The sequence below is a fragment of the Macaca thibetana genome, chromosome 7 (assembly GCF_024542745.1).
Source record: "Macaca thibetana thibetana isolate TM-01 chromosome 7, ASM2454274v1, whole genome shotgun sequence".
NCBI classification, from domain to species: Eukaryota; Metazoa; Chordata; class Mammalia; order Primates; family Cercopithecidae; genus Macaca; species Macaca thibetana.
Window position 1 is genome coordinate 162,291,792 of NC_065584.1, and position 24,620 is coordinate 162,316,411.

Below are 24,620 nucleotides of genomic sequence, written 5' to 3' on the forward strand. Positions count from 1 at the left end.
AAAAAAAAAAAACTACATCTCCCAGAAACCTCCACGAAAATAAGGCTCACCTTGCGTAACCGCGTAGTCCTTCGCCGCATTGGGGCAAAATAATCCCTTCATTTTTCTGAAGGGACCGTGGAAAATATTTCATTTTTCTCCTCACCGGAGCAATTGTAAATGCTGTGCGGTAAGAGGAGTTACCTGTGGAAAGGTGGTTAAGAGATTAGGTAAAGAAAAGGAAAGGACACCAAAATAAAGTGCTGCGGAAGAATTTTTGTCCAGCTGTGAGACGACGAGTGCGTGAAGTGAAGGCGATTGAGAGGGGCTGAGGGAATTGTCCTCTGTGCAAGGGACTTTCTTTAGGCCCCAGGCCCCTTCCTGCCCCTGTCGTCAGCAGGTCAGTAAGCAAGGCGAGCTTGGGGGTGGCCCCAGTCGAGCTGCCTTTCACCCCTTGAAGATCACCCCTCTTTTGGTGGTGGTGGTATTGGTTTGTCTTGGTTGGAGGCCGGCTGAATGGGGGCGCCTCAACTTCCGGTTGGGGGAGGGGAGGAAGGCCGTCCTGGGAGAGGGGGGACACCCTCACTTCCTGTTGGGGGGGTGGTGATGGTTTGGGGGTGTCCAACCCACTTCCAGTGCTGGTGAGGGCTTGAAAAGGTGGTGCTTGGTGCCATTCGCGGAGACCGTATCTTGCAGCTTGGGGGTTGTGTTTTATGTGAAAAGTTAGGTTATTCCAAGTTGTGCTGAACACCAACCTACAGTCAGAATTTATGAGTTTGTTTCCACGTGGAAGATGGAGCATTTCCTCCCCAGCAAAATTGTCTCAGTGTTTTCTTCAAAGAATTCGAAAGCCCTTGTTAAAAAATCTCTATTCACCTCTGCAAGACCACATAGCTTGTGTGACTGATGAATTGCCAACACCTGCACCCCTACTCAAGTCCAGCCTCGGATGGGTGAAGTGTGGTGCCCTCTGCCTTGACATGCAACAGGAAATCTAGCTTCTCTTTTAAGGAGATAACTTTTTATTTAGGGGACTGAATATTTTACATAAAATCCGGGGCGTTTTCTTCTTAGCAGAATGAAAATATCACACTAAAGTACTCGAATTTGATGTTAGCTTAACTGATAAAATTGACGTCTTAAATTATTAGTCCTGTTGATTTTGGCTACAGGTTTTGCCCTGTGCCTGAGAACAACTTCCTCAGCCTTAAAAATTCTTATGCGTAGCTTACACGTAACATTTGTGAAAGTTGCATTTTATTACATTTTCCTCCTTTGTAATTTAATTCATCACTGATTTTTAAATGGTATCTGTTCTTTGTGGTATTAAAGTATAACACAAGGGTCATGAGACTCAGCTCCGATTCTAAACAGGAAAAAGCTGGCTCACAAAGGACAAAAGATCAATAAGAACTTTCTGGTTTTCAATATCTCATTTGTAATAAACTGTATGTGAGGTGGTAATAAACACTCAATAATTTTGATTCCTTGGCTTCTGTTGTCAGATAACACAATACTTAGAGGGGTGTGTGTCTGTGTGTTGAAGGAATCAATCTATTTGAAGCTTACTTTGTGAAATCTGAATAATGTTAGTAATTTTAGGATATGTTATCAGTGAACCTAGAACTGTATTTTGAAGTAATAAGGCCTGTGTACTTTTACTTTTGGGATTGTACTTAATCTAGCCTCAGACTCTGCAATTATTTTAATTCTATAGTAGTTTTTTTAAAAAGCTGTTTGGTCACGCCTGTAATCCCAGCACTTTCGGAGGCCAAGGCTGGCACATCACGAGGTCAGGAGTTGGAGACTAGGCTGGCCAGCATGGTGAAACCCCGTCTCTTCTAAAAATGCAAAAATTAGCTGGACATGGTGGCGCACACCTGTAGTCCCAGCTACTCAGGAGGCTGAGGCAGGAGAATTGCTTGAACCCGGGAGGTGTAGGTTGCAGTGAGCCGAGATCCCGCCACTGCACTCCAGCCTGGGCGACAGAGCGAGACTCCGTCTCAAAAATAAATAAATAGCCGTTTGGTTTAGAGTTCATTAGAAAATATGTTTTAAACCAAATATTACAGTTAAAAAAAAAAAACATGTTTTAACCTTCTGTTGTCACTTTAAAAAAAAAAGTCTAAGACCTTAAAATCAAGTATGATTTATATTTTGAAAGCCCACACAGGCCGGGCGCGGTGGCTCAAGCCTGTAATCCCAGCACTTTGGGAGGCCGAGGCGGGCGGATCACAAGGTCAGGAGATCGAGACCACAGTGAAACCCCGTCTCTACTAAAAATACAAAAAATTAGCCGGGCGCGGTGGCGGGCGCCTGTAGTCCCAGCTACTCAGGAGGCTGAGGCAGGAGAATGGCGGGAACCTGGGAGGCGGAGCTTGCAGTGAGCCGAGATCGCGCCACTGCACTCCAGCCTGGGCAACAGCATGAGACTCCGTCTCAAAAAAAAAAAAAAAAAAAAAAAAAAAGACCACACAATTGCAGTAGTTGACTGAAAAGACAAAATATTGGCTTCGTGGTTATTAATAGGTTAGGAACATGTAGACTGCCCCAAGTATTAATTGATTAAAGAAAAAGTGTTCACTATCTTCTGTATTAATGTAATATAGAAGAAAATATAGTCACCCTGACAAATGAAACTATAGTGTTAGGAAATATTGAAGTATGGAAAGATTGTAGAACTAAATGAAAAAAATAGAGAATATCATGTTAAAATACTGATTGAGGTAGAGTAATATTGCCTTTTGGAAACTGTCTTTATTAAATTGGTCTTTATGATACTCCATGGAAGAAATACAGTATAATAGAAATAAGAAAAATTGCTGCAGCTGAAAGACTTGAGCAGCTTGAAGAACTGTCTGTTTAGAAGAAAGCAATATATAAAGTACATATCTGAAAGAAGGTATTTTGTGATAAGTGGCAGTTATTCATTGGTTCCATCAAAGAAGAAATATTAGAAAAGCCTGTGAAAAATAGAGAGGGAAAGTCCATAGAACCTGTTTTTATTCTTTTTAAAAATGTTTCTTTGGAGAGGCTTGCTGTCCTCCAAAGTTTTGGTTTTTTTTCTTTTTTTTTCTTTTTTCATTAATGCCCTTTGTGCAGTTTTCTTTGCATGTTTAATGGAAATATAATATCAAAATTTAAAGAATTAAGATTAAGATTTTTGTACATGTACTGTTACTTCAAGTTAATGAATTTGAGGTTTCATTCCATTACTTGCCAGCTATATAATAAAGAAATTGTCAATTTTTTTTTCAAATACTTGGATTAGATAACCATTTTGTTTCTCAAAGACTCATTGGATACACTGCTTACAGCAGTTTGAAATATTAAAACCGTAGGTCACAATTCTGGCTTCCATCTGACTGAAATTCGATTATCCACAGAGATGTTATACATAATACAGAAGTGTCTTTTCATTCTTTCATCTACTTTTCTTTGTAAAATCAGGCTAATGTTTTGCAACTATTGCTTTCTTTGTGTGTCGTTTTGATGGTGGTTTATTTTTGTTGTTGTTGTTTTTGCCATAGGGTTGAGGATTAAAGGAAGTATCTTAAGAACTTGAATGGGTTTTCAACTTACTGCTTTGCTGTCTTTATTTCATAGTCTTCACGGGTATTCAAATGAGAATACCCCTTACATAACTTTTCATTATTTCAGCAAAAGTTTAGAGTGTCTACTATGTGCCAGTCACTGCTCTCAGGTCTATGAATACAGTAAATATGGCCAAATATTCGTATTCTCTTGTAGTTTACTCTCTAATTTACAAATTAAAACTGGAAATTTGCTCACTTGGTATTCCTAAATGAGCAAATGATCGGTGTTCAAACTGGATAAAGAAGCAGCCCTAAACCTGATCTCTCCTGGTCTTAATCTCTAAGCCATTCTAAACCCAGATTTGAATGTTTCATGCTAATTTTTCTCCAGACCATAGAAGCCCCTGTGTTAAATATTCAGCCCCTTTCATTGAAATATGTATCATTTTCCTACCATCCTAGCTTCGTTTGTATTGTGAAAACAAATAAGAGTTAACAACGGGGAAAATATGGGATCAGATAGGCCCAAATTCAGCAGTGGTTTCTACATTCTACTAGCTGAGCTTACTAGCTTGGTAACCATGAGCAATTTATTTGACCTCCCTAAGCCTCAGTTTTCCTAAATCCAAATGGGGTTGTTTGGTGGAATCAGAATGTTTTATGTAAATCTCCTGGTCCAATGCCTGGTGCTAGAAGCTTCATTAATGCAATTATCTTACCCCCAATCTTGCTTCTGCTTTTCTGACTATTGTGATTTGCCCACATGTCTGTTTTAAGCTGTACATTTTCCCCACAGTATGGGATGCAGTGGTAGACTGATTGAGCTTCAGCCTTGTCCCCCATCAGCATGCTCACATAGTTGTCAAGATTTAATTTTTTTTCCTTGTGGGAAGGATAAATCACTAATTTCCATGATTAGAAGATATACAAAATAGAAAAGTTTCAAGGAAAGATTAAGGAATCTTAATCTTGGCACAAATCACTAAGGTAATTTGAATTGTTACAGGCAGACTTTCAACTCATTCTCCTAAACTTATTTAAATACTAAGACCAACAATGAAGACCTTTCACACTGTGATCATACTTCTCATTACTCATCTACACATCCAAATGGGACAGCCTCTGGGAGGAAAAAAGAATCTGTACTGCACCCAGCTTTAATATTTTTGCTCATGCTATTTTCTGCCTGAAACACTCTTTTTTTCCTTGGAATCCCCGTCTATCAACATGCCACTTTCTTTCAGGTTGTTTATTGAAGAAATATTTTCTGATATCCATTCTCTTCTACACTCTCCCAAACTGTACATATTCTGTCCATTAACTCTCCAGAGCATTATACCTTTCTTACAGCATTTACTGTCCGGTGCTCCTCTTGTTTGTTTTTATTGTGTTATTGTGGTAGGTAGAGTTTATGCCTTCCCTAAAAGGCTGCAGACTAGATCTTATTCCACTCTGTGCTGTCATACCTGGCACAAGACCATTCACATCATAGGTATTCAGTAAATATTTGTGGAGGTGAGCTGGTTCTTGGAGTATGATGAAACTGATCAATAACTTTTGTCCACAATTACGCCCAGCATCAGCACAATGGCTACCATACATTAAACACTCAAATATCTATAAAATGAAAGAGTAAATAGTCATCATTCTCTCATTTGGGAGCTTCTTAGGGTGTCAAATAAGCATATATTAAGTACCTACTATATAACTGGAGCCATAAGAACTGATCTCTGCTCCCCAATTTAATTGGAAAAAAGTAAATCATTACTAGTATCTGCAGACTTTGAAGATGGTAGGTGTTTGAGTAGGGATGGCATGGAGAGCTCAGTATAGAGTTGTTTGCATTGTGAGAGATAGCCTCTGTTACCTGAACTCAGAAACCAAATAGATTTTGATATCAAGTATTTAGACACGTAACTTGTATTTCCACTCCTAGGTATATGTCCAAGAGAACTGAAAACATGTTCGCGCAAAAACTTGCATACAAATATTTGTAGCAGCCTTATTTGTAAAAGGCAAACTCAAATGTCCATTAATTATTGAATGACTAAACAAAATGTGATCTAGCCATACAATGGAATATTATTCAGCAACAAAGGGAAACAAAGTAGCAATACCTGCTGTAACATGGATAAATCTTGGAAATATTAAAGTGAAAGAAGTCACATACAAAAGGCAACATATTGTGTGATTCCATTTATTTGAGATGTCTAGATTAGGCAAAACTAATAGAGACAGAAAGCACATTAGTGGATGGGAATGGGAGTGACTGCTAGTATGGAGTTTCCTTTGAAAGTGATGAAAATGTGCCAGAATTAGATAGTGGTGGTGGTTGCATAACTTTATATACTAAAATATCTTGTGTACCAATGTACAGTTGACACCTGAACAACGAGGGGGCTAGGGGTGCTAACCCCTGTGTTGTCAAAAATCCATGTATAACTTTTGACTCCCCAAAAAGTTAACTACATAAATAGCCTACTGTTGACTGGAAGCCTTACCAATAGCATAAACAGTTGATTAACATATGTTTTGTATGTTACATGTACTGTGTACTGTATTCTTACAAAGTAAGCTAGAGAAAAGAAGTTGTTACTAAAAAAATCATAAGGAAGAAAAAATATGTTTACTATTTATTATTCATTAAGTGGAGGTGGATTATCATAAAGGTATTCATCCTTGTCATCTTCACATTGAGTAGGCTGAGAAGGAGGAAGAGGAAGGATTGGTCTTACAGTCTCAGGTCGTGGAGGCAGAAGAAAATCAGCATATAAGTGGACTCATGCAATTCATCCCATGTTGTTCAAGGGTCAACTGTACAAAAAAAAAATCCTGAAGTGTACACTAAAGGGGTCAGTTTTATGGTATGTGAATTATATCTAAAAGAGAGATACTTAGACTTGAAGAATAGGGGATTTTGAATGGGGCCAGAAGAAAGAAGCAAGAGGTATGAAAGCAAGGAAATGATCATTCTTTCTCAGATCCTAGAGAGAAATGTAAGCAGCTAGGTACAGGGCTGAAGGTATGTTAAAGATCAGGTGAGGATGGATTTGAGGATAGCTTCTGGCTTTTTGTCTTAATGTAGCAGGGATTGTGGTAAATGCTTAGACTACAGAGGTATTAACAAAGGAGAAAGACATCTTATGACCTTGAAGGAAGCTTCAGATTTCTTCTTGACTAGGTCAAGGATGTGGTATATAGTCTTTTTGGTTTCTGTGTTACAGTCAGCTGAGTTTAAAGAGTGGAAGTATTCTAAGTTAAGGAGTCTAGTAGCAATCAAAACAAAGTTACTAGGGAAGATGGGAGAGCAGGGACTAGACAAAGATGTTAGAATTTGATTCTAAAGCTCTCCCCAGGTAATGAAAATAGATAAATCTTAATGAGGAGGAACCAAGAGCAGTGATTTGGAGAAGTCAGTACAAATAAAGGTATTCATTTGGAGAAATATTTGAATGCCTTTTATGTGCCAGGCACTATTAAATAAAACTATAGCTATTTTCGTTATTTGACTTTTTTTCTGAAAATAAAATCTTATGAGTGTGATTAATGGTTCTACAAGCATGGGTAGTTCTAGATATGATACCTACGTTTCCCTAAAAGATTGTACTGATTTTTGATGATACCAGCAATGTATAAGGATGTTGTTTTCTCCACAATTTTGCCAGCAAAGTTTTTTGGCTAATTGAGCAGACATAAAATTATTCTTCTCTTTGCTTATAATCTGATAAGTGTTTCCATACCATGGAACCTGGATCTGTTGGAACATGAAGGAATTCAAGCCCCTTATAAGTGTTACCCCATATGGCTTCTTTAAAGGATATGGATTTTTAAGGATCCTAGAAATCAAAATTCTGTGATTTTATTCAGCTCAAAAAAATACTTTTATTCAGTACTGCTGTCCTTATTTTCTGAATATTAGTCAGATTCAGACCACACTGAGCCATAATTCCAATTCCCATTTGACTAACATTTATTTAGTATTGTGCTGGGCACTACATATTATCTTAATTCAAATAGTTTGGCATTTTTCCATGTGAGAAAAATTAAGTTTAGAGAGATTGGGTTACTTGCCCAAAATCACTTAACCAGTAAGTGGTAGAGACAGGATTTGAATGCAGATCCTCTAAGGCCAATGTTTATTCTCATACTCCATAATCCTTCAGTATCACCACTAACATTTACTGGAGGATAATGAAAGTTGGAAAATAAATCTGAACTGGAACTTGGGACAATCAAGCACTGACTTACCTCTGTACATAATGAAGCATTTAGCAGAGATGTTGTTTGTTGTTTTGTTTTGTTTTGTTTTTACTGGGGAGGCTATAGTACATAAACAGAGCAAAAGATCTTGGTATAGTTAAACCCACATTTTCAAGGCCTTCTGTATTCTGCCTGATGATCAGGTACCTACTACCCCAAAATCTGTGATGTTAACAAAGAAGGAGGAAGGCAGTGGTAGAAAAGCAACTGCCTTTGGGTATACACAGTAAGATTTATGTGATTGTAGAAAGAGCAGGCAAATGATGTGGCCTTCAGAGAATCCCACAAAGTAACCTTTTAAAATAGTAACTTAAAGTCTGACATAAGATTCATAACAGGTTATTCATCACAAGATAAGATATTCAAAGCATAGCATGTAAGATACTCAAAGCATATCAGCAAAAAAGGAGAGATTCCTTCGTTTTTATTCGGGTATGGTATACTCACAAAGCAAATTTAATATCAGGAATATAAAACAAGAGATACCATGTTCCAATTCTGGCTTTAGTCGGATATTATAAAATTTAATCCCAATTTACAGATAAGGCAATTCAGGGCTCAAGATTACACACCAAATAAGTGGACTGTAGGCTGGGCGTGGTGGCTCCTGTAATCCCAACACTTTGGGAAGCCAAGGCAGAAGGATCACCTTAGCCCAGGAGTTTGAGACCAGCTTGGGCAATGTAGTGAGATGCCATCTCAACAAAAAATAAAAAATAACCAGACATGGTGGTGTATACACATGTAGTCACAGCTACTCAGGAGGCTGAGGCCAGAGGATTGCTTAAGCCCGGGAGTTGAAGGCTGTGAGCTGTTATTGAGCCACTGCACACCAACCTGGGCTGCAGAGCAAGACTCTGTCTCAAAAAAAAAAAAAAAAAAAAAAAAGGATGCGGGGGGCGCTGTAGAACGTAGGTCTTTATGTGGTTGTTTTGCAGTTTATAGGTATAATTTTTAAATAATATGTTAGCCAGGCACAGTGGCTTGTATCTATAATCTCAACATTTTGGGAGGCTGAGACAGGAGGATTGCTTGAGGCCAGGAGTTTGAGAGTAACGCAGGCAACATAGCAAGACCCCATCTCTATTAAACAAAATAATAATAATTTAATATGGTTTTTTTTTTTTTTTTTTTGAGACGGAGTCTTGCTCTGTCTCCCAGGCTGGAGTGCAGTGGCGCTAGTGAGCTCACACGATTCTCCTGCCTCAGCCTCCCAAGTAGCTAGGATTATAAGCACCTGCCTGCTTCAAAAGAAATGATATCCAGCACTCCATTTTTTCTTTTTCAGCCTCAAAATTCCTATCTCCTTTTTTTTCCCCTTGTCCACATATCCTTCATTCCTGTACTTCATAGCTTTAATTCCTATTCTCTTGACACAAACCTTCATTTTGGTTGCTGGTGGCATCGTAATTACCATAACTTTTTGGCTTAATAACAGTAGCAGTTATATCAACAAATAATAACATGTTCATACTCTTAAGCCAATAATTCCACATATAGAACTTTATTCTAAGAAAGTATTTTAAAGAAGAAAAATAGTTAAAGGTACAAAATGTTAATAGCACTGATACCTATACTATACTGTCTAAAGACTTGAAATCTTCTAAACATTCAACAATATAATAATGCTTAAGCAAATTATTGCCTGTCTACTCAGTGGGCTATAAGACATTCATTTTTCACAATAGCATCTTTAAGAATACATTGAAAGATGTTGTAAGAATGTTTTTGCAAAAATGAAAAGGAGAAACAAATCAGAAGGAAACAAAGTAGAAAAACTAATGTAATTGGTGTCTATTTCTAAAGCATTTATATTTTCTGTATAATAATAATTTATATTTATTGACAACTTACTGGTGTCAGGAACAATACTCAAGCAACATTATAGAAGTAACATTGTGTAGTTATTGAAAACTAGTGTTCTAGAGTCAAATCTTAGCTTCATCACTTACTAATATGTGATCTTGAAAAGGAAATGGAAGATAACTATGTCTACAATAAATCATTAAATCTGTATAAAGTATTTGGCACATAGAAAACCTGCAATAAGAATGTTTTTGTTATCAGACATTTTATAAATATGTCTCATTTAATCTTCACATCCTCACAATAACCTCATTAGATAGTGTTATGTTCATTTTACATGAAAGAAAATTGAAACTTCAAATGTTTAAATACTCTAGGTTAAATAACTTGCCAAATCACTTAACTAATAAGCAGCAGAGTTTTGATTCAGAGCCCAAGCTGTGATTTCCACTTATGACTCTGAGAGATGAGGTTACTGCAGACTAATGCTTTTGCTAAGAACAGGAAAGATGAGATTTAAAAAGAAAAGTGAGGTCATCAAAGACCTGCTGAGGCATCCAGGACTTAAGAAACCACAATTGTAGAACCAAAGGAGCTTCAGAGAAGTGGGCTGATGTTCCATGCTTCTCTTTTTTCCTAGGAATTTGCTAATTCTTAGAGCATGACAAGATGCTATGAAACTTAGCAGAGGGTTTCTTCTAAAAGCAGAGAAGCTGTTAGTTTTATGGGGCTGAGCAGACAGAACTTGGATTTTAGAGATCCCCAGGTAGCTAGTACTTAGAGAAGGATGGTACCAAGAAACTATTTTTTAAAACTTGTTTTCCCCTCACAATGTTTGCTACGCAGAGTCTATAACTGTAAGAAAGTTAATTTGTATTGCTTTAAGCCAATAGCTTTAAATAACTTGTTACAGCAACAATATGAAACTATTACAGAGACATGAGGAAATGATGAAGAAGTCTAACATATATATGACTGAAGGAGAGAAAGTTAGAAGCAGTAATATATATATGTATACATATATACATGTATATACACATATATACATATATATACACATACATGTATATATTTTATATATATATATATTTTGAGACAGTGTCTCACTCTTGTCTCCCAGGCTGGAGTGCAGTGGCGCCATCTCGGCTCACTGCAAGCTCCGCCTCCCGGGTTCACACCATTCTCCTGCCTCAGCCTCTGGAGTAGCTGGGACCACAGGCACCCGCCACCACACCAGCTAATTTTTTTTTGTATTTTTAGTAGAGATGGGGTTTCACCATGTTAACCAGGATGGTCTCGATCTCCTGACCTCGTGATCTGCCAACCTTGGCCTCCCAAATTGCTGGGATCATAGGCATGAGCCACCACGCCCGGCCTAGAAGGAGTAATATTTTAAGAGACAGTGATTGAGAATTTTCCAAAATCGATGCAAATATCAAGACATGGATTTGAAAAGTGCAAGAAACGCCAAGCAAAATAAATACAAGGAGTACCACACTTTCATTCTTCATAGTAAAAATAAAACTGCTGAAAGTAACCAGAGGAAAAAAGACATATCATCTTCAAAGGAACAATTAGACTGACATCTGACTTGTCAACAGAAATAATGGGGGCCAGAAAACAATACAATGTAACTTTTTTTTTTTTTTTGCTTTTACCTACTTGGTTGGTTGGTTGGTTGGTTTGTTTGTTTGTTTGTTTATTTTGAGATGGAGTCTCCCTCTGTCACCCAGGCTGGAGTGCAGTGGCATGATCTCATCTCACTGCAGCCTTTGCCCCTTGTGTTCAAGTGATTCTCCTGCCTCAGCCTTCCAAGTAGCTGGGATTACAGGTGCATGCTACCACACCCAGCTAATTTTTGTATTTTTAGTAGAGACGAGGTTTCACCATGTTGGCCAGGCTGGTCTCGAACTCCTGACCTCAGGTGATTTGCCTGCCTTGGCCTCCCAAAGTGCTCGGATTACAGATGTGAGCTACCATGCCCGGCTGCCTTTTTTTTTTTTTTTTTTTAATTGACAAAAATTATATGTATTATGTACAGCATGGTGTTTTGAAATATGTATACATTGTGGAATAGCTAAATTGAGCTAATTAACATGTGTATTACCTCACACAATTTATGTAAGAACACTGAACATCTACTCTCTTAGCAGTTTTCAAGAATATAACACATTGTTATTAACTATAGTCAATATATTGTACAATAGCTATCTCAAACTTATACCTCCTGTCAAACTGAAATTTTGTATCCTTTGACCAACATCTTCCCAGCCCCACCCCACCCGTGGTAACTACCATTCTACACTCTACTTCTATGAGTTCAGGTTTTCTAGGTTCCACGTATGAGATCATGTGGTATTTGTCAGTACCAGGCTAATTTCACTTAACAGATAATGCCCTCCAGGTTCATTCATTTTGTTGCAAATGACAGGATTTCCTTCCTCTTTAAAGCTGAATAGTATTCCATTGTGTATATATACCACATTTTCTGTGTTCATCTGTTGATGGATACTGAGGCTGATTCCGTATCTTGGCTATTGTGAATAATATGGCAATAACCCTGAGAGTGCAGATATCTTTTCAACATAGTAATTTCATTTCCCTTGGATATATTCTCAGAGAACGCAACCTTTAAGTTCCTTAAAGAAAATAACTGCCAATCTAGAAATCATGATGGCAATTAGAACACATTTGCAACAGAATAATGAAAATACATATGAAAATGTGTGAATCAGTTAAAGCTATACTCAATGAAAAATGTGTAGCCTTAAATGCATATATTAGAATAGAAAAAAGGAAAAATCAGTTATCTAAATACCCATCAAGGTAGGAAAAGAACAGCAAATTAAACCCAAAGTAAGTAGAAGAAAGGAAATAATAGAAAATAGAAATCAATGAAATAGAAAACAAATTGTCGGCCAGGCACAGTGGCTCATGCCTGTAATCTCAGCACTTTGGGAGGCTGAGGTGTGTGGATCACCTGAGGTCAGGAGTTTGAGACCAGCTTGGCCAACATGGCAAAACCCCATCTCTATTAAAAATACAAAAATTAGCTGTGCATAGTGGCGGGCGCCTGCAATCCCAGCTACTCAGGAGGCTGAGGCAGGAGAATCACTTGAACCGGGGAGGCAGAGGTTGCAGTAAGCCGAGATCGTGCCATTGCACTCCAACCTGGGTGACAAGAGCGAAACTCCGTCTCAAAAAATAAAAGAAGACAACAAATTGGCAGTAGGGAATAACAAGACCAAAAGTTGGTTCCTTAAAAAGATTAGTAAAATGCGTAGACCTCTAGCAATATTGATAAAGAAAAAAAAAAAAAAGCATAAATTACCAATATCAGGAATGAAAAGGGAACATTTCTTTACAGATTCTACAGATGTCAAAAAGGTAGGAAGATAATCATGAACAATCTTATATAGACAGATTTGAAATTTTAGATGAAATGGACAAATGGTTAAATACTTTATTTAAATTGGCATAAAAAATTGACGTGAAGAAATACAGTATCTGAAAACTGTTTTTATCTGTTAAGTAAATTGAATTCAGTATTTAAAATTTTGGCTGGGCATGGTGGCTCATGCCTGTAACATCAGCACTTCAGGAGGCCAAGGCTAAAGAATCATTTAAGGCCAGGAGTTCAAGACCCTGTCTCTACAAGAAAATTTTTAAAATTAGCCAGGCATGGTGATGTGCACCTATAGTCCTAGCTACTCGGGAGGTAGGAAGATCGGTTGAGCCTAGGAGTTCGAGGTTGCAGTAGGCTGTGATTGTGCCACTGCACTCCAGCCTGGGTGATAAAGAGACCCTGTCTTAAAAAAAAAAAAAAAAAAAAAAAAAAAATCTACAAAGAAAACCAGGTCTACCTGACTTCACTGATGAATTCTTACAAATCTTTAAGGAAGAAATAACCCCAGTGTTACTCAAACTCTTCAATAGAATACAAGTTGTTTTACGAGATCATCTAAGCCTTAATGCCAAGACCTGGCAGCTATATTTTGAGAGAAGATATTTACAGAGCAGTATCTTTCATGAACCTAAATGTGTTACTTGGGAATATAGGAACTCTCAAAGAATCTATAGACAAACTATTAGAATTAATAAGCAAACTTATACGAGCAACCAACAGTTAGAAAGTGAAATTTTTAAAATACCATTTACAATAGAATCAAACAAATCAAATTTAAGTCTTATAAGATCTTTACACAGGAAACTGTAAAACAGAGAGAAGCAAGATGTAATAGGTAGTCATAGATTGGAAGACTTGGTATTGTAAAGATACCATTTCTCTCCAAATTGATCTATAGATTAAATGGAATCCTAATAAAATCTCAGGATTTGTGTACATGATGGAAGGAGGGACTAACAAGTTGATTCTAAAATTCACATAGACTTGAAAAGGACTAAATAGTCAAGACAATCTTGAAGAACAAAGTTGTAAGACTTTATCAGATAACAGGATTTATTATAAAGCTACAGTAATTACAGTGTAGTAATGGCGCAAGGACAGACAGATCTGTGGAACATAATTGAGAGCCCAGAAGCAATCCCATATGTATATAATTAATTAATGACAACAGTAGCATCCACCACAGTAGGTGAGGGATGGATTTTTCATTGAATGGTGCCTGGTTGTGTGTAGAAGGGGCAGGGAATGAATCCTTGACCCCTTACCTCACAACATATACAAAAACCACTTCTAATAAGTTTCTAGTTGGATTATAGAGCTAAATGTGAAAGAAAAATTTAAGGAGAAACTGGAAAACACCTTTATGATCTTGGAGTAGGTAATGATCTGAAAAGGAAGGAGAAGGTTGAATAAATTGGAGTTTATGAAATTAAAAACTTCTCTTCATTAAAAGATATTATTATGAGAATGAAAAGACTAGTAGACTAGTTGCAGAGTGAGAATACATATTTGTAATACATGTATTCAACAAGGGACTTGTAGAGCTCTTACAGATCAATAGGAAAAAACAAATAATCAAATTTCAAAAAGGACAAAATACTTCAATAGGCACTCCACAAAAGAAACTATCCAAAGGCCAATATGCATCCACCTATTTTATTTACATCAAATGAGTGCAAATTAAAGCCACAATGAGATACTTGAGACCTCTCAGTATCTTGAGAAGCCTCCCTACATCCCCACTGAAATGGCTAAAACTAAAAAGACTTAGAATATCAAGTATTGATGATGTGAAGACACTGAAACTCGTATGTTTCTGGTAGGTGTGTATATTTTTACAGCCGTTTTGGAAATCAGTTTGGCTGTGTGTTCCAAAAGGTGATCATACACCCTCTGACCCTCTGACCCAGCTGTTCCTAGGTATACACCCAACAGAAATTTATATATATGTTCACCAAAAGACACAAATGGACAAGAATGTTCATAGTAGCATCATTCTTTTTTTTTTTTTTTTTTTTTTTTTGAGATGGAGTCTCGCTCTGTCGCCCAGGCTGGAGTGCAGTGGCCGGATCTCCGCTCACTGCAAGCTCCGCCTCCCGGGTTTACGCCGTTCTCCTGCCTCAGCCTTCCAAGTAGCTGGGACTACAGGCGCCCACCACCTCGCCCAGCTATTTTTTTGTATTTTTAGTAGAGACGGGGTTTCACCGTGTTAGCCAGGATGGTCTCAATCTCCTGACCTCGTAATCCGCCCGTCTCGGCCTCCCAAAGTGCTGGGATTACAGGCTTGGCCACCGCGCCCGGCCGTAGCATCATTCTTAATAGCCCAAATGTCCATCGAAATAGAATGGGTAAGCAAATGTTTCTTGTATCTACATGGATGATCATATATCGAGCATAATATCGAGCAAAAGAAGCCAGATAAGTGCATGTAAGTACAAATAATTACATAGTATATGAATAAAGTTAAAAAACAAGCAGAACAAATCTTAGAAGTCACAGTAATTACTTTTACTGGGATAGCGAATGGGAAGGGGCATAAGGTGGGGGACTTCTGCTTGTTGTAATAATCTGTTTATTCTGGTAGGGCTACAGGTGATACAGTCTATGAAAAGTTGTCAAGCTGTACACTTACAATTTGCATAATTTTTGTTTTATACTCTATTTATTTTGGAGACAGTCTTCTCTGTCACCCAGGCTGGAGTGCTGTGGCATGATCTTGGCTCACTGCAGCCTCCACCTACTGGGCTCAAGCAGTTCTTCTGCCTCAGCCTCCCAAGCAATCCCATATGTATATAATTAATTAATGACAACAGTGGCATCCACCACAGTAGGTGAGGAATGGATTTTTTATTGAATGGTACCTGGTTGTGTGTGAATGTGCCTGGGACTACAGACACATGCCACCATGCCTGGCTAAATTCTTTTCTTGTATTTTTTTAAGTAGAGATGGGGTTTCACCATGTTGGCCAGGCTGCTCTCAAACTCCTGACCTCAAGTGATCTGCCCACCTCAGCCTCCCAGAGTGCCAGGATTACAGGTGTGAGCCACTGCACCCAGCCATTTGTTTTGTACTTTAAGTTTTCTTAAGCCCTTCACTCCCTCAACGACTTGAAGGACTGTATTATTTTTCTCTACATTCCCTATATGCAAACCATGTAGATGGTATGCTTCTACCCCCGCCACTCCATCAAAAGGGCTCTACTAGGTCACTAATAACTTCCATGTTGTCAAAAAACTTGGACATTTTTTGCATTCTCATTTAATCCCAGTAACATATAGGTACATCCTTTTTTTTTTTTTTTTTTCCTTGAAATAGCCTGACACCATGCACTCCTGGCTGTCTGCCTACCTGTGTTCATGTCCTCTTTGCAATCTCCTCCTCTACTCATCTTCTAACTGTTGAGTTCCTCAGGACACAATTCTAACTCCTTTTAACCTATTATCTCTCCCTAGGTTATACCTTACATTCATGCTTTAAAATACCATCGACTATACTTGCTGGAAACTCTACTATACTTGCTGGAAACTCCTAAACTCCTATCTCCATCTCAGACTTTTCTTCTGTGTACAGGGTACAACTTGATATTTTATCTCAAAGCCATCTTAAAATGAACATGCCTAATCTTAATACTTTTTCTACTTCTACATTTCGAGTATTCCTTATCTCCATAAATGACGACTCAATCTACTGATTTCTTCGTTAAAAATCTTGGGCTCATTCTTGAGACCTCTTACTACTGCCCTTATCCCTTCAACACACACCCCTATCCAGACCACTGCACGATTCTATTGATTCTACCTCCTAAATATATCTTGGATTCACCCTCTTTGCTTCATCTTCCCTGTTGTTATCCTTTTCTAAGCCACCGTCATGCTAAGGAGGACTGGTGGACGATTGGAGTAACTTCCCTACTGATCTTTATAGATCCATTCTCTTTTTTTTTCCTCCCCCAAGACAGAGAGTCTCACTCTGCTGCCCAGGCTGGAGTGCAGTGGCATGTTCTCGGCTCATTGCATCCTCTGCCTCCCAGGTTCAAGCAATTCTCCTGCCTCAGCCTCCCACATAGCTGGGGCCATGGGTGTGCACCACCATGCCCAGCTAATTTTTGTATTTTTAGTAGAGACAGGGTCTCACCATGTTGGCCAGGCTTGTCTTGAACTCCCAATCTCAAGTGATCCACCTGCCTCGGCCTCCTAAAGTGCTGGGATTCAGGTGTGAGCCACCACACCTGGCTTCTAGATCCATTCTTACACATTCATTCTTTACACAGAAGTCTGAATGACCCTTTAGAAAGCATAAATGTCACATCATGCCCCTCCTTAAAATTCCTCAGAGGTTTACTCTTATACTTTGGGGAAAACCCGGATTTCTGACATAGCCCCAATTCTGTTCAGGATTTGGTTCCTGTCTACCTGCCTTTGTTGCTTTCCTCTCTGGCTCATTTTTCTCCAGCCACAAGCTGCCTTTCACTTCCTCCAAAGCATCAAGTTCTCTCTCACCTCTGGGCCTAATAAGCTAGTTCCTCAGTATGCAACGTACCTACTTAACGTTTAACTCTCAGGTTACGTGTTCCTTCTTCAAAGAAGTCCCCTGTCTAAATGAAATCTCCCCTGTTATTCAATAGCTTTCTGTTCTTTTCCTTCAGGGCATTTTAAACAAATTTAAAGTTTATTTATTGGTATATTTGCTGAACATCTTTCACCTCCAACTCGAGTTTTTCACGAGGGAAGAGACAATTTGTTCACCATTGTATTGCTGGTATCTTAACCATGTACCTGGTAGATATTATTGGAAATATATAATGAGTAAGAAAATAGATCATGCCATCCTAGGTAAACTACAGGTAGGCAAGTACTTCATAGGTGTGTCCTGTGCCCTGAGAGCATGAAGGAGTTGCTTGTTTCCTCTGGTTTGGTACTTTATTTCTTAAAAATTCCTCTCTGAAAAAGGGACCAAGTAATCACTGTACTACCTAGAGACAAGTTTTTGATGATTAGTCAGTCTTCTCAGTGCTAAGCTAAATTGGCCGCGTGTGCAGATTTTATTTAAGCCCCCAGAGAGGAATGCACCTGCCTATATTTTTTAGATTGAAACTTTTTTTTTTTTCTTTTTTTTGAGATGGAGTTTCACTCTTGTTGCCCAGGCTGGAGAGCAGTGGCGTGATCTTGGCTCACTGCAACCTCTGCCTCCCGGGTTCAAGAGATTCTCCTGACTTAGCCTCCTGGGTAGCTGGGATTACAGGCATGCACCACCATGCCTGGCTAATGTTTGTATTTTTCTAGTAGAGTTGGGGTTTCACCATGTTGGCCAAGCTGGTCTTGAACTCCTGACCTCAGATGATCTGCCCGCCTCAGCCTCCCAAAGTGTTGGGATTACATGCGTGAGCTACTGTGTGCAGCCCTAGATTGAAACTCTTTAAAAGTAAAGGTAGAGAGTTCTCAGTAGCAGTCTTGAATAACTTGTCTTCTTTTCTAGAACTGCAATTTTGTTCATTTTTTTGAGACAGGATCTTGCTCTGTGGCCCAAGCTGGAGTGCAGTGGCACGATAACTCACTGCAGCCTTGAACTCCTAGGCAAAAATGATCCTCCCGCCTCAGCCTCCTGAGTAGCTTAAGACTGCAAGCACATACCACCACACTAAGCTAGGTTTTTAGTTTTAATTTCTTTTTTTTTTTTTTTTTAGAGACAGGGTCTTGCTATGTTGTCCAGGCCAGTCTCAAACTCCTGGGCTCAAGCGATCCTACCACCTTAGCCTCCCAAAGAGCTGGGATTATAGGTGTGAGCCACTGCACTCAGCCAAACTGCAATTTTAAAAAAACATATAAGGGCCCTACAAAGGAAAGGTAGTCTAATCGCATTTGGTTACTCTTGAGATTTACAATATTATTTGTAAGTATTATTAGCTATTTTAGTCACTTAAATATGCCATAATGCAACCAGAGTAAGTATATGACATGTCTTTTAATCACAATAATCAGAATAATGCAAAAAATGACCATACTTCATAATATTAATGTATTCATGTGTTTTATAAGTTATACACATCTATTATGATTTGATATTGCAAGATACTCTGCATTTTCTTATATAGCTTATGTTTGCTTTCTTCATCCTATAGTTTTTAATTAAATTATTGTTTTTGAAGCTGATTTTAGTACAATAAGATGTTTAATTGCACATTTGTGAGAAAATTATAAACACAACAATTTGAAACAGCTTTCAGGCTACTAGCATTTCCCAAAACCCATTTAAAAAGGTCTGTTTACTACCAAATTTAAACCAGATAAATTTCATTTCAAGAGAAAATGTTTTCGAGGTTTTTTTTTTTTGTTTTTTTGTTTTTTTGAGACGGAGTCTCCTCTGTCTCCCAGGCTGGAGTGCAGTGGCGCGATCTCGGCTCACTGCAAGCTCCGCCTCCCGGGTTCACGCCATTCTCCTGCCTCAGCCTCCTGAGTAGCTGGGACCACAGGCACCCGCCACCACACTGGCTAAGTTTTTTGTATTTTTAGTAGAGACGGGGTTTCACGGTGTTAGCCAGGATGGTCTTGATTTCCTGACCTCGTGATCCACCCACCTCTGCCTCCCAAAGTGCTGGGATTATAGGCGTGAGCCACCGCACGTGGCTGTAGGTTTGGAGTTCATTATAAAGAAAAACTTTCCAATTGTCAGAGCTATTGAAAAGTGGGAGTAGACGTTCCCGAGAGACTTTCAGGTTGGGGGCTGAGCCTTGGTTGTATGGTTGGACTCAGTGATCTTTGTGGGACCTTCTAATCCTGGAATTATCTTAATCAATGCTGCTTTTTAAAATTTTACTTTCTAAAACTGTGGCATATACAGTAAAGTATAAAAATCAATGAATTTTTACATAGATATATATATGTGCCTGTGAATATTTTCATCACTCTGGGAGGCTCTTCAGTCATTACCTTCTTTCTCCCCACCAGAGATAACCACTATTCTGATTTCTGTCACTATACGGTTGTTTTACTTGTTATTGAGCTTCATATAAATGTATTCATAGAATATTTATTCTCGTGGGTCTGGCTTCTTTTGTTCATGATTATATCTATGAGCTTCATCCGTGTTGCATGTAGCAGTAGTTCAATCTGTATAGTATTCCACTGATTTCATTGTAAGACTATATCATAACATAGCCATGCTACTGTTGATGGACACATGGGTTGGTTCCACTTTGAGGTTATTATTTAAAAAGCTGCCATGAACATTCTCATACATGTCTTCGGTTGGTTATATACACTCATTTCTCACTAGGAATGGAGTTGCTGGTTCATAGGATAGGTGTGTTTTAACAGGTATTGCTAAATAGTTTTCCAAAGTGATTGTCCCCATTTAGATTCCCAGTAGCATCCTAAGAGAATTTCTGTTCTTCTTCATCCTTGGTACCTCTGTGTATTGTCATTTTTTTTTTTTATTTTAGCCATTCTGGTGGGTATATAATACTAACTCTTTTTCTATAGCTATCGATAATTTGGATAGTCTCTTTATGAAGTGCTTGCTTTGTATTTAACCCCCTTTTTTTAAAAAAAAGGGATAATTTATTTTTAATCTTAGTGATATTTAGGAGTTCTTTGTATATTCTAAATATGAGTCTTTAGGGAATATATGTATTACAAATACAATTTCCCAGTCTGTGGCTTGCCTTTTTACTCCTTTAACATGATCTTTTGATGAACAGACATTCTTAACTGTAGTGGACTCCAATTTGTCACTTTTCTCTAATGTGGTTAGTGCTTTGTCCTCTTCAAGAAACCTTTGCCTAGCCTAAGATCATGAAGACATTTAGACCGGTAATTCTTAAATTGTAGTATTAAACTAGATAATAGCGAACTTTTGTTGGTTTACACACACAAAAAGAACTATATGGATAGAAATGTACTATTTTCTTCCATAATTTATTTTGAAACTTTGGGTATTAACTATAAACAAGTAGATAATGATACTTAAATCTGAAATTTATTAACTGAGAAAGTGTCAGTTAGGATAGGCTAGATTATTGCTATTTATATTGCTGTGGTAATAAACAACCATAAAATCTCAGTGGCTTTCTTTCTTCACTTATGCTATTTGTACAAAGTGGGTCAACATGGGGCTATGCTATTTGTGGTCACTCAGACAACCAGGCTGATGTAAACTCCATCACAACATATACTTTCACAGTCACTGTATTCAGGGGAGGGAAACATGGCAAATTGCTTATAGACTCAGATTTTCTGCCCAGAGGAATCATATGTCACTCACTGTCATTGCCCATGAGTTACATGGGCCTTGTGTCTTCTCTGAGGCAGTGAGGAAGTTTCCTCTTATGTTTCTGAAAGGAGATCTAAATATTTTTGAATAGCCATAGTGACTATCACAGTTAAACATGAGTAAGTTACTTAACCCCTCTGTGGATCAGTTTGTTCACTATAAAATAGGAGCTAATGATAATATCTACTTGATATGGTGGATGTGAGGATTAAGTGGGATCATACATGTATAGCTCTTAAAATAGTGCCTGGTACTTAGTAAGCAATAAATTCTTGCTGCAATTATTGCTATCATTGTTGTTATTAGGCTCTTACTATATGATGACACCATACTACCTGCTTTATTTACACAGATTAGTTCTTGAGATAACTTCTTTATAGTATATACTATTGCTCTTCTCATTTATAGGATAGGAAAACATTGGTTCAGAGCTTTTGACTAGCTTGCCCAAGTTCCACAGCTAATAAGTAAAATATGAGATTGGAATCTAGGCAGTCTGACTCCAGAGCCCTCAATATAAACTGAGACTCCCTCCCAGATAGCAAATAAATATGAACAGAATTCAGAAATGCATACCATGCTTAGAGAACTCTGTGTTTGTGTACATATATGTTTATGGTTGTGATTTTGTATTGAATTTTTAATATATTCCTATTTTCTGCTAGTTTGTTAGTATTTCTATTTCATATAATTAAATATACTGTTTCTCGGTATTCTATGTAGTCTAACAACTAAACAAATTTGAAGTTGATTTTGTTCTTCATTAACAGGTGAAAAAACTTCAGCCAGAGTCGTTTAGTGATCCCAGAAACCAGTTAGTTGGTAGCATATCCTGAACTCAAAGTCAGATTTCCTGACTTCGATTCAGAGCTCTTCCTACTGCCTCAGGTTGTCTCCTTGTAGTTTATGCTGCACATCATCCTTTATCAAATATTTGAGAGGCTTTTTCTCCCCAGATTTTGAGTGAATTCGTTGTAGAAATCACAGGTAAGCTATTTTTCTTCATAGCTCACATTACTATGTCTTGATTGTAATTTATCAATTTTGTCTTTTAAATATTCTAATGTTACTAAACACCCAGGGCCAAATTAAATATTTGGAGAGAGTTTCTAGTAAGAATAAATGCCTCCAGAGAAGATTCTGTGGAAAAATGTTGTAATGATGAGCTTAAGAGTACCAATAACTTTTCTTTTTCATGTAAGGCAGTTTAGAGTCCAATTTCTGAAGGCACAGAGATGCCACTGGAATTAGAGATGAATCAAACACATTACATTTTAGGTTTATCTTAAGGTATATTGGCAAGAAGTAAAACAACAACTTATCAAAAGCTTGTTACTTTTCCTGCCAGTGGCATAAGAATGTACATATAACAGTCTCAGATGTGTTGTAATTTTCAGAGTTAAACCTCTTAAGGAAATGTTCATTTTCATGGTCTGTTTTCCCATAATTAAATGGTATTCTTGTTTGGTAATTTCAGTGTATTTTCATGTAACTTATCTGGAAAGTTAACAGGATATAAATTGAGTTACAACTTCTCAATCTATTGCTATATAGTGGAGATATTCAATAAGGAAGTCACAGCACTTTTTTCCCCTCAGTATCAAAATATGTCGGTTATCTGTCAAGAAAATGAACCGAATCTGTGCTGTGTGTTATTGCACTCATGGGGAAATATTGTTTTGAGGCTACATGATCCTTGTTCTGGCCTCATGCAATTTAAAACATTAATTTTTGTTAAAATAAATACTGCTTTATAAAACTGAATGAAGAATTTAAGGGAATTTTTAATATAAAGCATGAGGTTTATAAATTGTGCCCTTACTCTGCCTGTTAAACATGCTTATTTACTCTTCTCTGCCCTGTAGTGCTAATTCTGATGAGAGAGAGAAAGAATATATCATTAGCAACTATCTTTAAGGCATTTTTTCAGCAATAAGCTAGAAACTCTTCTGTTTGTTTGTTTGTTTTTGAGACGGTGTCTTGCTCAGTCACCCAGGTTGGAGTTAGAACCCCTTCTAATGGTGTTTGTATGGAAAGGGGAGTATGGAGAGTCTGGCAAAAAGGGAATTTTAGCTCTACGTGTAGCCATATTTTTTTGAAAAGGAAACTATCCAAGTATTGCATGTGAAATTAAAATTTAATTTTAAAACATCTGTGATCTTTGATGGCACTTTTCCTCTTTCTTTAAAGTAACATAACCATACTGCTGAAGGTTGAGTTTAAAACAAAGATTGGAAAGTAATTATTCATAATTTCACCACCCTGACGTAACTACTTTGAACTTCTTTTTTTTTTTTTTTTTTTTTTTTTGAGACAGAGTCTCGCTCTGTCACCCAGGCTGGAGTGCAGTGGTGCGATCCCAGATCACTGCAACCTCCACCTCCTGGCTTTAAGCGATTCTCCTGCCTCAGCCTCCAGAGTAGCTGGGATTATAGGCTCCTGCCACCACACCCGGCTAATTTTTGTATTTTTTTGTAGAGACAGGGTTTCACCATGTTGGCCAGACTGGTTTTGAACTCCTGACTTTAAGTGATTGCCCACCTCAGCCTCCCAACACTTTGAACATTTTGATGTTTTTCCTTCCAATCTTTTTTTTTTTTTTTTTTTTTTTTTTTTTTTTTTTTTTTTGAGACGGAGTCTCGCTCTGCCGCCCAGGCTGGAGTGCAGTGGCCGGATCTCAGCTCACTGCAAGCTCCGCCTCCCGGGTTCACGCCATTCTCCTGCCTCAGCCTCCTGAGTAGCTGGGACTACAGGCGCCCGCCACCGCGCCCGGCTAGTTTTTTGTATTTTTTAGTAGAGACGGGGTTTCACCGTGTTAGCCAGGATGGTCTCGATCTCCTGACCTCGTGATCCGCCCATCTCGGCCTCCCAAAGTGCTGGGATTACAGGCTTGAGCCACCGCGCCCGGCCCCAATCTTTTTTCTTATGTGTCTGTTGTTGTTATTATTATTATTATTTAGGGTCTCACTCTGTCACCCACACTGGAGTGCAGTGGCATGATCTCAGCTCACTACAACTTGCACCTCCCGGGTTCAAGCCATTCTCCTGCCTCAGCTTCCAGAGTAGCTGGGATTACAGGCGCCCACGACCATGCGTGGCTAATTTGTATTTTCTGTAGAGACAGAGTTTCACCATGTTGGCCAGGCTCGTCTTGAACCCCTGACCTCAAGTGATCCACCCATTTCTGCTTCCCAATACTTTGAACATTTTGATGTATTTCCTTCCAATCTTTTTTCTTATGTATTTATTTATGATGATGATGATGATGATGATGATGATGATGATGATGATGACAGGGTCTCACTCTGTCATCTAGGCTGGAGTGCAGTGGCACTATCATGGCTCACTGCAGCCTCGACTTCCC

The 24,620-nt window shown here is 38.2% G+C and overlaps 2 protein-coding genes across 2 annotated transcripts in view; one reads left to right on the forward strand and one right to left on the reverse strand.

Moving 5' to 3' along the window:
* The window catches only part of PEAK1 (pseudopodium enriched atypical kinase 1), a 303,571-nt gene extending 303,438 nt beyond the window's left edge, over window positions 1-133 (reverse strand). The window contains exon 1 of the mRNA XM_050799933.1: window positions 51-133. The gene's annotated coding sequence lies outside the window, so the exon portion shown is untranslated. The remainder of the gene's footprint in view (window positions 1-50) is intronic.
* Window positions 134-262: 129 nt separating this feature from the next.
* HMG20A (high mobility group 20A) overlaps window positions 263-24,620 on the forward strand; it is a 70,518-nt gene continuing 46,160 nt past the window's right edge. Inside the window, exon 1 of the mRNA XM_050799999.1 lies at window positions 263-379. The gene's annotated coding sequence lies outside the window, so the exon portion shown is untranslated. The remainder of the gene's footprint in view (window positions 380-24,620) is intronic.